The sequence below is a fragment of the Physeter macrocephalus genome, chromosome 16 (genome assembly GCF_002837175.3).
Source record: "Physeter macrocephalus isolate SW-GA chromosome 16, ASM283717v5, whole genome shotgun sequence".
In the NCBI taxonomy this organism is placed as follows: Eukaryota; Metazoa; Chordata; class Mammalia; order Artiodactyla; family Physeteridae; genus Physeter; species Physeter macrocephalus.
In genome coordinates, this window is record NC_041229.1 from 44,066,622 (window position 1) to 44,078,904 (window position 12,283).

At 36.1% G+C, this 12,283-nt stretch overlaps 1 protein-coding gene across 5 annotated transcripts in view; it reads left to right on the plus strand.

Moving 5' to 3' along the window:
* The window catches only part of NOX4 (NADPH oxidase 4), a 159,940-nt gene that overhangs the window by 121,363 nt on the left and 26,294 nt on the right, over positions 1 to 12,283 (plus strand). The window lies entirely within an intron of this gene.

The window sequence follows — 12,283 nt, forward strand, 5'->3', positions numbered from 1 at the left end:
TGCAAGAGGGTTCCCTTTTCTCCACACCCTCTCCTGCATTTATTGTTTGTAGATTTTTTGATGATGGCCATTCTGACTGGTGTGAGATGATATCTCATTGTAGTTTTGATGTGCATTTCTCTAATGATTAATGATGTTGAGCATTCTTTCACATGTTTGTTGTCAATCTGTATACCTTCTTTGGAGAAATGTCTATTTAGGTCTGCCCATTTTTGGATTGGGTTGTTTGTTTTTTTGATATTGAGCTGCATGAGCTGCTTGTAAATTTTGGAGATTAATCCTTTGTCAGTTGCTTCATTTGCAAATATTTTCTCCCATTCTGAGGGTTGTCTTTTGGTCTTGTTTATGGTTTCCTTTGCTGTGCAAAAGCTTTTAAGTTTCATTTGGTCCCATTTGTTTATTTTTGTTTTTATTTCCGTTTCTCTAGGAGGTGAGTCAAAAAGGGTCTTGCTGTGATTTATGTCATAGTGTGTTCTGCCTATGTTAATAAGTGGTTTTCAAAATAACCACATGCTAGATATGATTTTAGGAATTTATTCTTCTTTAGCATCTTGATAACTCTTTCTTAAATGGAATAGACTTTTTCTTAGATGCCACAAGTGTATTAATTGGTTGAAGCAATGTGCCTCGTCTATCCAGAGAATAAGGAAGTACCAGGTTTTTATTAGGTATTCTCTTCCCTAAAAGCTGATGTATGCTGGTATCTTGATCCTTCCTGTGGAAGCTTGGAGTACCCTCTACTTTTTGAGTAATCTGACTCTCTTTACTAGCTAGTATGCAATAGGCTAAAGAATGAATAAACTATTATCTGAAATAGAAAAAACAGTCACCAAATTAAAGAATTAGAGCTTGGTTTACAAATATTTAATCAAAACTCATCATGTTGCTAAATGATTCATTCTTTGATCAGTTTGGCAGTTTATTCAAGTATTTACTGAACTTCTCCTGAGTTAGTTTTTCCCTGATTACATAGCTATGATAAGATTTACTTAATTCTGGTCACAAGATAAATATATAATCTGAATTCTCTGTTCATTGTTTCAGATATTAATCCAGGTTTAATCTCTAGCAATAATTTTACAATCTCCTCCCAGTACTCACAGGGACATACATGTGCCTGGACAAGCCTTGCATGGGTACATTACTCATGTTCATGTCGGCCAGGAGCATGGAGGTGCCTGAAGAGATCCATGCATATCTATCAGTATTTTTGCCCACAGCTGTTATTTGCAGGGGCCAGTGCTACTTGCTTTTCTGCCTCTTAGGCTTACTGTCTGACTGACACCATTGTTTAAAGGAGACTTAGTCTGGTTTCTCAACTGGTAATCTGTCTGCAGTTGTTTCCCTAGGTTTCCTTAGCTGTATCATTTTACAAGTATCCTTCTTGTTCTTAGATTTCTTTCCTGATAGTGATGTGATCCATTCTAATATTTAACAGACATCATGTGACAATCCTTTGTCAGTGTCTAACCCTTGGAGTAGATATACTTTTTGACATCTGCAGATTAAAGAAATAAAAATCATCCATTGGTGCCACACCGTATTACGGCAGTTAAGTGTGCAGACTCTGAAGCAGATTGCCTTCCCTGCTGACTTGGTGACCTGGGTGACCTAACCCTCTGTGCCTCAGTTCCACCTGTGTGAAAGGAGGAAGATAATAATACTTACCATTCAAGCATGACACAAAGATTAAATGAAGTAATAAAAAAATATTTTGAACTGAGCTTGACACATAGTAAATACTGCATTTTAGCTGCAGATGTTATTTATTGCTATTCATTTAAAATTGCATCTAGAATTAACTAGATTTGCATGTTTCCAAACACCGTAGGAAATAGGTTGTTCATTTATCTTGCAGGATAGCTTTTATGTCAAGATACTTTCAGCAACCCCCTCTTATTAATATTAGGGAAGTACTATTTATTCAATATTTCTAAATTACTGCAAGATGCTGATGTGAGGCACCACTTAGGTGACCACTTAACATCTTTATGAGCTTCAGTTTTCTGAACTATCAAATGAAAATATGCTAATTAAAGGTTTCTGGGGCTGAAAATATTTACATAAAATTCTGGATTAAATACAATTAGTTTATTTAAGTTACAGAATATTAAGCATTTTCATCTTCCCAAAGCTGATTTAATGTCTAGTTTGGCAGAATTTTAGGAGTTGCTGGGAGACATAGTAGGGATAATATAATTCTGTTTGTGCTGTGCCTAAGCAGTGTTGAGTTGGTCCAGGGAAGAGCATAGGAGCAAAAACTCTGTGTGTGTAAACAATGCCCACTTAAAGAATGTTGTGGTAGAAGAGAAAATTGTGGTAAGGGCCAATTAGTAAATACAAGTGGGCAGGGAATCTGTGTGTCTATACCTAATTTAAACTAATTTTGTATTATTCATGGTTTTTAATACTCTCATTTTTTCTCTCATTTATATTCACGCTCAGATATATTCTCATTTATTCATTATTGAAGATAACTAAAAGTCAAGGAATTTGTAATTTTGTGACACACAAAGATTTCTAGAAAGCTGAAAGTTTAATCAAACCGTTAGTATTTGTTGCTTTTATTCACAATGCAGTATACCTATTTATATTAAGATTTTTTCTTTTAGTAATTGTTTGAGAGTTTAGTTTATGTGTATCTCATTAAAATTTCAGCAGCTAGATCTGCTTTATAGTAAATGACATTATGTTTTTACATTAATAAACATAGAATTGGCTGCTGAATTCTACCAGATACGTTTTTGGCACTTACAGATATAACCATATTATTTTTTTTAACATCTTTATTGGAGTATAATTGTTTTACAATGTTGTGTTAGTTTCTGCTGTATAACAAAGTGAATCAGCTATATGTATACATATATCCCCATATCCCCTCCCTCTTGTGTCTCCCTCCCACTCTCCCTATCTCACCCCTCTAAGTGGTCACAAACCACCGAGCTGATCTCCCTGTTCTATGCGGCTGCTTCCCACTAGCTATCTATTTTACATTTGGTAGTGTATATATGTCAGTGCTACTCTCTCACTTTGTCCCAGCTTACCGTTTCCACTCCCCGTGTCCTCAATTCCATTCTCTACCTCTGTGTCTTTATTCCTGTCCTGCCCCTAGGTTCATCAGAACTTTTTTTTTTTTTTTAGATTCCATATATATGTGTTAGTATACGGTATTTGTTTTTCTCTTTCTGACTTACCTCACTCTGTATGACAGACTCTAGTTCCATCCATCTTACTACAAATAACTCAATTACATTTCTTTTTATGGCTGAGTAGTATTCCATTGTATATATGTGCCACATCTTCTTTATCCTTTCATCTGTTGATGGACACTGAGGTTGCTTCCATGTCCTGTCTATTGTAAATAGTGCTGCAGTGAACATCGTGGTACATGACTCTTTTTGAATTATGGTTTTCTCAGGGTATATGCCCAGTAGTTGGATTGCTGGGTCATATGGTAGTTCTATTTTTAGTTTTTTAAGGAACCTCCATACTGTTCTCCATAGTGGCTGTATCAATTTCCATTCGCACTACATTAAGATTATTCTGATTCTTTTACTGACTCATTGAATATAGACTCCATTTGTGAGAAATACGTTTTAAGAGCTAAAATATGGGTTAAGAAGTGACTTATTTGCCCTATATTATGTGGTGTCACAGAGTGATATTTACAGAGGATAATGTAGCTGACCTTCTTTAAGTGAGACTCACTCTACACTGGTTAATATAGGCTGATGATTGGACTGTGGTAATTTGGATTGGCGCTGGGTTCTCTAGTGAGCATAGTGTCCCTATAATCTTGAGCATCTTATAGAGACACCTAACAGATAATGAAACATGGAAAAAACGGTCTTTTATTTAGGGAAAAAATTCATGAAGAGAACTGACTAGTTCTTGAAATGTGTATGTACGTGTGTTTTTTAAGGGAAAGCCATTTTTTAAAAATCATTACCTGCGACGATGCTGGGGAACATTGTTCTAAAATATAATAATGCTAATTAGTCACATTCTTACATTCCTGAATTCAAAGTTGACCCATTGCCAAAACCAGGCACATCCATTCTCATCAGAATGTCATAGAAGACATTGCACCATGAAAATTCTCAGAGCAGGAATAGATGTGTCAGAAATAGACAGATGAGTGAAAAGCAGGAAATGAATGCATACTTAATATAAAGTAAATATTGACTCATAGGTTAGAGGAAAGAAATGGAGATAATGAGCTTAAGTTTTGTTGCTCATTTCTTAGCTGTCATCATCATTATTAACTGTGAAGGCTTTAGGTTTATAATGTATTTAGAATAGAGGGTAGCTATAAATATTCTTATCCTTGTAAATGCAGCTTCGGGATGTAAAATGGTTGAAGACATTTGGCATAATTTTACTCACAAATGACTTGCAACCATGTTGGCAATTAGGCCAGCAAAACATATTCCAATGGCTCTGAAAGTTTAATCATAATACGTATAAAAATATTGTGGAAAACAGGAATAAAATGTCACGTATCTCTATTTGGTTCTCATAAAGATCAAATTCTCTGGAATGCTTAATGTCAGAGCTGTTTAGAGAGGGGAATACTATTTATGACAAAATTCAGAGCTCTTTCTTTTTGGCTTCGTTTGCCACCAGAGGACAACCTTGATTATTTAGACAATAAAAGCAATGTCTCAACTCAATGTCATTTCCAATGGACTGTTTAAAAAGGGCTTAAAACAGTGATATTGAGTAATATACTTAAATTGCAGAGCCTCAGATGACCTTTCCAGATGTCATCTATTCTCCAAATTGTCTTCCTTTCTCTTCCCAAAGAAAGTTTTGAGTTCCTCTTCTTCCAGAGACGCTCCCTCCCACTTCAGTGATTTTTGTTCCATCTGCACATTTGTAATATATTTGTTACCTGAGCGAAGTTGTTCTGATTCATAATAAAAAATAGCAACATTTAACACTTTTTACATGCCAGGATTGTGTTATGTGCTTTATATGCATTATTTAATTTAATCTTTACTATCCCCTATGAGTTAGGTAGGACCATTTTCCCAATTTTACAGATTTTATAGATTAAGGGACTAAAATTTAAAGGGGTTAAGTGACTTATCCAAAGTCACATGGCAGAGCTGGGTCTCAAACCCAGGTCTGTTTGGCCCCCAAATTATACCTAATTGTGCTATACTGCCTCTCATTTATTCATCTGTCCATTTTTCCATTCTTCAAATATTTATTGAAAAACTACATGCACCAGAAGCAGTCATAATTACTGAAAATACAAAAATGATTAGGACATAGTATATGGCTTTGAGGGATCTAGAGTCCCGTGGGGGAAAAGCAGAATCAGAGTTTAATGGAGAAATTAATTATAGCAATATGATAAGTCCTATAAATTATAGAGAAGTACTAAATTCAATCGGAGAAGAGAAGATAAAGTGCCTTTCTGTCTAGGCAATTCATGTAAAGTTTAATTTTCCCTTTGGGGAAAATCTTGACAAGTGCTATGGAACCAGATGAAGAGGCTTTTTATAGATGGAACAAAGAGCATAACAGCATATGGAACCGTGAAAGTGGGTGGTTCATTGAGAGATCATACTTCATATTCGGGAGGGAAGTGATAAAGGATCAATTCTGTCGTAATAGTAATAGGGAAAATCAGATAGATGTCTGAGAATGTTAGGAGGCACAATCAGCAGAATGGGATGACTATTGGACAAAAAGAAGAGGGGGGAGAGGATGAAAGGGTGAGGGGAGGGAAGAGGAAGGACTTCAAGGAAGGAATTCAAGCAGTTTCACTTGTATCGCATGCTGGCTTACTGTCCCCATGACTGAGGACAAGTGGGAGGTCTTTCTGAGCATGATTTTTTTCCCCTCTATTTCAAATACAATATTAGCACTACAGGAAAAACTCCCTGTTTCTCCTTTACTCTCACATACAATACTTCTAACACCAGGTACGTGGGAGTTTTTCCCGCACCAACCAGTTCTTTGATACCAGATGGGTGTCTGGCAATTCAGTTCAATTCTGACACTAACCAGAGTTAGTTGCAGACCCTACAGCTTAAGGGTTCAGTCCCATAAGATTGCTCACTCCCACTTCAGATGCCAATCACAAGTAGTAGGTTCCCAAGTTACTTACAGCTTCTGCCCAAATTAGCTGCAAATCAGGGTTCCCATGACCCTCTCCTTGGATTCTGTCCTTCGCTCACAGAACTCAGGGAAACACGTATGGATTTATTATACAATAAAGGATATGAAAAAGCATACAGATGAACAGCCAGATGGAGAGATACATAAGGTGAAGTCTGGAAGTGTCCCAAGAGCAGGAGATTCTGTCCCCATAGAGTTGGCGTGCACCACCCCCTTGGCGTGTAGATGTGTTCATCAACCTGGGAGCTCTCTAAACCCCTTTTTATGGAGGCTTCGTCACAGAGGCATGGTCAGTTATTAACTTCATTTCCAGCTCCTCTCCCCTCTCCATAGAATAGGGGGATGGAGATGAAACTTCCAAGCTTCTAATCATGGCCTGGCATTTCTGGTGACCAGCTGCATCCTGGAGCCCACCAAGAATTATCTCATCAGAACAAGAGACATTCCTAGAATCAGGAAATTCCAAGAATATAGGAACTCTGTGTCAGATGCTCCTATCATTGAGGAAATTACAAAGGTCTTAGGAGCTCTGTGTCAGGAATAAGAGTCAAAGACTAAATACTAGAATAAAAGATTTTCCTAGTGCCCATATGTACAAGAGTTTAGGAGCTCTGTGTCAGGAACTAGGGATGGGTGGGTAGATAGACAGATAAGTACCTTCCCTCTAGTGTTACTTTGAGGAACACACAATGCCTGGCATAATTCTACCTCGTAAAGCTTTGTGATTGTTAAATAAAATGTAAAGTACCTGACTTTTTGCAAGTGTGAATTCTCATTAGTATCCCCATTCCCAGCTCTATTCTACCTTTTCCCAAAGCTATGCCTCACCTCAGGGCAGGGTGGTGAGGTTCTACCCCATGGTCTGCTTTAGTGTCTTCATTCCAGTCTAGATCCTGCCAGAACAGACATGTTCTGCCCAACAATGATGGCTCTGGGTGATGGGATCTGATTGCAGAGTGATTAATCAAGAAGGGACTATTTCTATTGTGGGCCTGCTTATGATGGATGCACAACTGTTCTAGTAGTTTCCACAATCACAGCTAGTCATAACATTCTTCATAATGTACATAATATTAAAGGATTACTGTCTCTCATTTTCTCATCCCTAAACTTAGGTTTTCTTTTATTTAGTAGATGATATTCCAACACCTGGCTGGCAGGAGATATAAAAAAATTGATATTTTTAGGATTCTTAATTCTTGAATATTTTCGAATCTAGGCAAGCATAATGTCAAAATTAAGCTGATCTATCCATAGATAGTAGGTCCCAGCCCCTGGGCTGGGATTCACAAGTAAAAACCCTGCCATCAGGACTGCAAAAGCAAGGTGGACCACCAAAAAAAAAAAACACTGAACAATTCTACAAAAACTGAGGCATTGCTAAAATTGTGAAGATTCTGCTCAGACATACGATAAGTCAAAGAACTCTGTTAGTGCAAGACTAATGGACAAGGAATAAGGATGCCTCCATGCTGAGTGAGAGAATAACTGGTTCTGAACTCAAATAAGAACTGGTTCAAGGATGGGGCCAAGATGAACCTGTAGCTGAGAGGTCAGGAAGCTGAAATCTTAGAACAAGTTGAGGAAGTAAACACTTTCTAGGAGATTAAGTTAAGCATATTGGATTCTCCATCTAGTGCCTTTGAGAGCTATTTACTTTCTTTGTTCTGCCTCTCATCCTGCATTCTCAGCTGTCATACATCTTCTCAGACATCAGCTGTTTTTAGTTTTTTAATTTTTTATTTGTCTTTGACTCAGAAATTGTCTATCAGTTGAGAGAGAAAGTGGCCTGAAGTTCTTCCTTTGTTAAAAATCTTAAAATCCTATCTTAACATCCTTGGATAGTAACAACCTCCTTTTTGCATAAGGTGATATATAGCTCCTCAACAATATTCTCAGCTCTAGCAGAGTGAGGTATTATCAAAGTTAAGCCATGATTTTAGAAACAGCTTATGAACCTATAGTAAAAATGAATATTTAAAAAGCAGTTAAAAATTAATCTATTCATAATGGTTATGGTAGTATAATTTTGATAATATACTTGTTTTATGGGAACTTCTTGCCAAAGAATTTTTCTCCTTGCAGCCCCTAAATTAATTAACAGTTTCTGTTGGAGAATCTTGATTAAATGATTCAGAACTCTAAGAAACAGACATCAGTCAAAGCAGTTTTTCGAACAATGTTGCTTTTATTTATGCATGAGATTATGTATTAATCACTCACTCATTACTTATGGAGATTTCTTAGCCCTCTACTGGTGAAGTTTTCTTCCTTAAGTTGTTCCTAAAGTCTAAGCAGTGTGGACCACTACCCACCACCTCCCACCAAGTCTTAACTTAAATGTTAAGGGCCTGCCTGGGTCACCATATTTTAAATCCCCACCTGCACCAGCTCACTCTCTATCCTCCTACCTGCTCTTCTAGCACCATCAATGTCACATGGGATATTAGAAACACAAGTTCTCAGACTTTACCGCAGACTTACTGACCCAGAAAATCTGGGGGTGGAGGCCAGCACTCTGTGTTTTAGCAAGCCCTCCAAACAATTCTGAGGCACACTAACATTTGAGGACCAGAAGAGAAAGAAAGATTTCCAAGACTTTCTCAAGCTTTTTAACTCCCTCCCACTCCTTGTTGTTTTTATTGACATGATTACTTCCTGGGAATGGAATAGTCTAAAACTGCAACTATCCTTTCCAGGGAAACAGTTAATCACATTCACCTTTTTCCCAGAAACAACTGTATGTGAAGGATGGCTCTGAACCCTTCCATCCCGCAAAGCAGGACTTTCCAGTAGTTCCTTGACACAATGTGCCCTTTTCATATTTTGTTTTGCCTTTATGTATTATCCCTAACCAAAATAATTTCTAATTGACTGTAATCATTAATATGTGATCATTAAGAAGATGAGCTTTGGAGTCAGTCTTACAAGAAATTTAATAACGCTTCTTAATAGAAACGTGGCCTTGAGGAAATTACTTAACATTTGAGTTTTCGTTCCCACCCCAGTAAAAGGGAGATTATACTATACCTTCCTGTGAAGGTTGTTGTGTAGATTAGGAGTGAAGGTGTATATAGAACATTTTGGTAGGTCCTGGGTTAAATTAAATGTTCAATGATGAGTATCAATTATTATGATACCTTATTTTAGGTTTTGGGAGGTAAGGGTCTCAGATAGTTTTTGATTTTTTTTAAAATTAGAATCACTCTTAAAGTAAAAGTTAATCAGATGAAGATAACAAAGGCAAATAATTTTCCAGAAATGTATATTTGCACCAGCATTAAATGTATGTAAATTATAACTCTTTATTATTAATAATAAAATCTAACATTTATCACATGCTTACTATATCCAGGCACCATGTTAAAAGTTTTATCAAGTATATTTGCATTCAGCTACATAAAACAGAAACATAGCTAAAAGTGATGAGGGCTTGTTTTTCTCATGTGACAAGAAGTACCAAGGTAAGTGGTGGCTTATATTAATTCAGGGTCAGCATATTACATCTGAGGTGTCTGCAACTCCTCTTTCCTTCTCTCGATTGCGAGATGCGTCTTTCAGCTTCAGCCATCGTATTCTCTTTCCAGACAGAAGAAAGAAGAACAGAGGGCATAAAAGGTGCAGGCAAGCTGAGTCAGAGTCCTCCTTTTCAAGGAGCTGCTCAGAACCCCAACCCCAAACGTCTTACATCTTATTACCCTAAAGTGGGTCTCATGTTTTTGTAAGAAAGGGTGGGAAATATAGTCATTTTTTTTTTCTTAAGTGGATACATTACTGTAACGCCACCACCAATTGGGAATAAGGGAGAGAAAAGAGATAAAGGGTAGATAACCAGTGGTCTTTACTTGCCTGAATTATCTTTTAATCCTTACAATAACCAGTGAGGTGTGTATTATTTACATCACCTTCTGTTTACAAAGAGTGTAATTGAGGTACAAAGTGATAGGTAACTTGCTCAAGGTTACATAGCTACTAGCTGGTGAAGCCATGATTTAAACTCGATTTAGAGCCTACATTCTAATTTCCTATGTTACTATATAGTAAACACATAGTTTTATTCATCTTCCTTAAATTTTCTTTAATAACTCTTTTAAGTTGCAATTTTCCCTCCTACTTGGATTTTAAAAGGCTATTTTTTGCTGTTAAAATCTGTACTGAAAGTAATTGCTGTGAAAGTTTTGAGAACAGAAAATTTTACCCTACTGTGAGCATTCTCCCGTCTAGTGAAAGAGGTTGCAAGCGTATTGTCTCTAAATTAAAGGCAAATGAATGTGTTGAGCATATTTTATTGTTTAGTACTTCTTTCAACCAAAATTTTTTAGTGCCTATTGTATGCCAGCAACTGGAGATAACAACTGAGCTAAACTATTTTAACAGTGTCCTGGTTTTCCTGGGTTTTTGAGTTAGTAGTAAAACCCAAGGAGGAAATCTGGTGATTCCTAGACAATAGGGCTAGCTGTATTTATAAAAATATGTTTTATTTTTATGGCATTTTATGGTTTTCAAAGCACTTTCATGTGTAGTATTTTGTTTGTTACACCCATTTATTCTATGGGTTTATCTTACTTATATAATTTACCTCTTGTTTATTAAAAGCCTCTAATCAATCAAAGAGTAAGCATAGAAGCTAGAATGATAGAAACTTATAGCAGTAGAGTGATTATTTCTTTCTGTCTGAAAAATGTTGCAGCTGGTAAGTTGTGTCACAGCTGAAATCCAGCATTTTGGGGTTCTGTTATTCCAGAAGCACCTAGGGAGGAGAAAAATGATGGCAGAGGAAGATGAGACAAAACATTAAAATCCATATACACACAAAATTTGGTAATATTACACTTAATTCCCAAAGGCTGTCTAACTTTATAGGTTGAGATTTTGTTGATGGTATTTCTGAACTCTTACTTTCTTGGATTATATTTTTAAATATAGTTCTGTGTCATTGTTTTGCTTTTGATTTCAGTCTACAGTTATATATATGTATATATATATATATGTATATGACATTACTTGCCTGTCTTCCTTTTCAACCACTTATTTTTTTTCTGTCAGTATTTAGTGATCATTTTTCTACAATAGTTATTCTCTGTTTCCTGGTAATGCTGATATGAATTATGTGTGATTTTATTTGCATTCCTTATTGATTGTACAATTTGGGGGAATATTCACATTCAGGTAGCAGACATTACCCTCCAGCTCTTGAAATAACTAAATCATCACTTTCTATAAAGTCTCAAAGAAGATGATATTCACAGAATACAAAAGAAAAATAGAGGGAAAAATCTCACTTTATTATCAACATTAACGGAATTCTCTGGAAAGACGCATTAGAGCAGTGCTTCTCAGACTTTAATGTGTTTACAAACCACCCAGAGGCCTTAATAAAACATAGATTCTGATTCAGTAAGTCTGAGGTTGGATCTAAAATTCTTTATTCTAACAAGTTCTCATATAAAATTAATGCTATTGGTCCAAGAACCACACTTTGGATGGAAACATACCACATATTAGTCAAAGCCTAATGAAAGGCTTTTCATTCCTTTCAAGGTCAAATTTTATCACATCTGTAACCAGGGAAGAGAGGAGTGCTCAAGCATGCTGAACAGAAAAGAAGAGAGTAGAATAAAGAAGTCTCTCTCCTCATGGTCACCTATCTTTGATAACAAAGGAAAATCTGAAAGCACACCCCACCGAGCTGAATTACCAATGATTAGTAACATCATATCTGTAACAATGTCTTTTCCTTAAAGTCTATTTTATCTGAACTAAGTGTTGACTACAAATATTTTGCTTTAGAATAAATTTTCCTCCTATATCTTTATTCTTTAACTTTCAACTTTTTTGTACCCTATTTTTTAGGTGAGTCTCTTGAAAAAACCCATGACTCAATTTTATTATCTTATTTTAGTCTGACAATCTTTCCCGTCGAGCTGAAGATGTTAGTTCATTTACGTTGAATTACATTGTACTCATTATTTGTCCCACGTTTTCTGTTTCTTCCCCTACCCTCTCTTTTTTTTTTTTTGCCTGTGAAGACAAGATGCATAATAATGACATTTTACTTCTATTTCTTAATTGAATTGAGCTCTCTACACTAATGGAAAAGAAATGACAAAACAAAATATAGCATAAATAAATTTGAGGTTTAAGAGTTTAT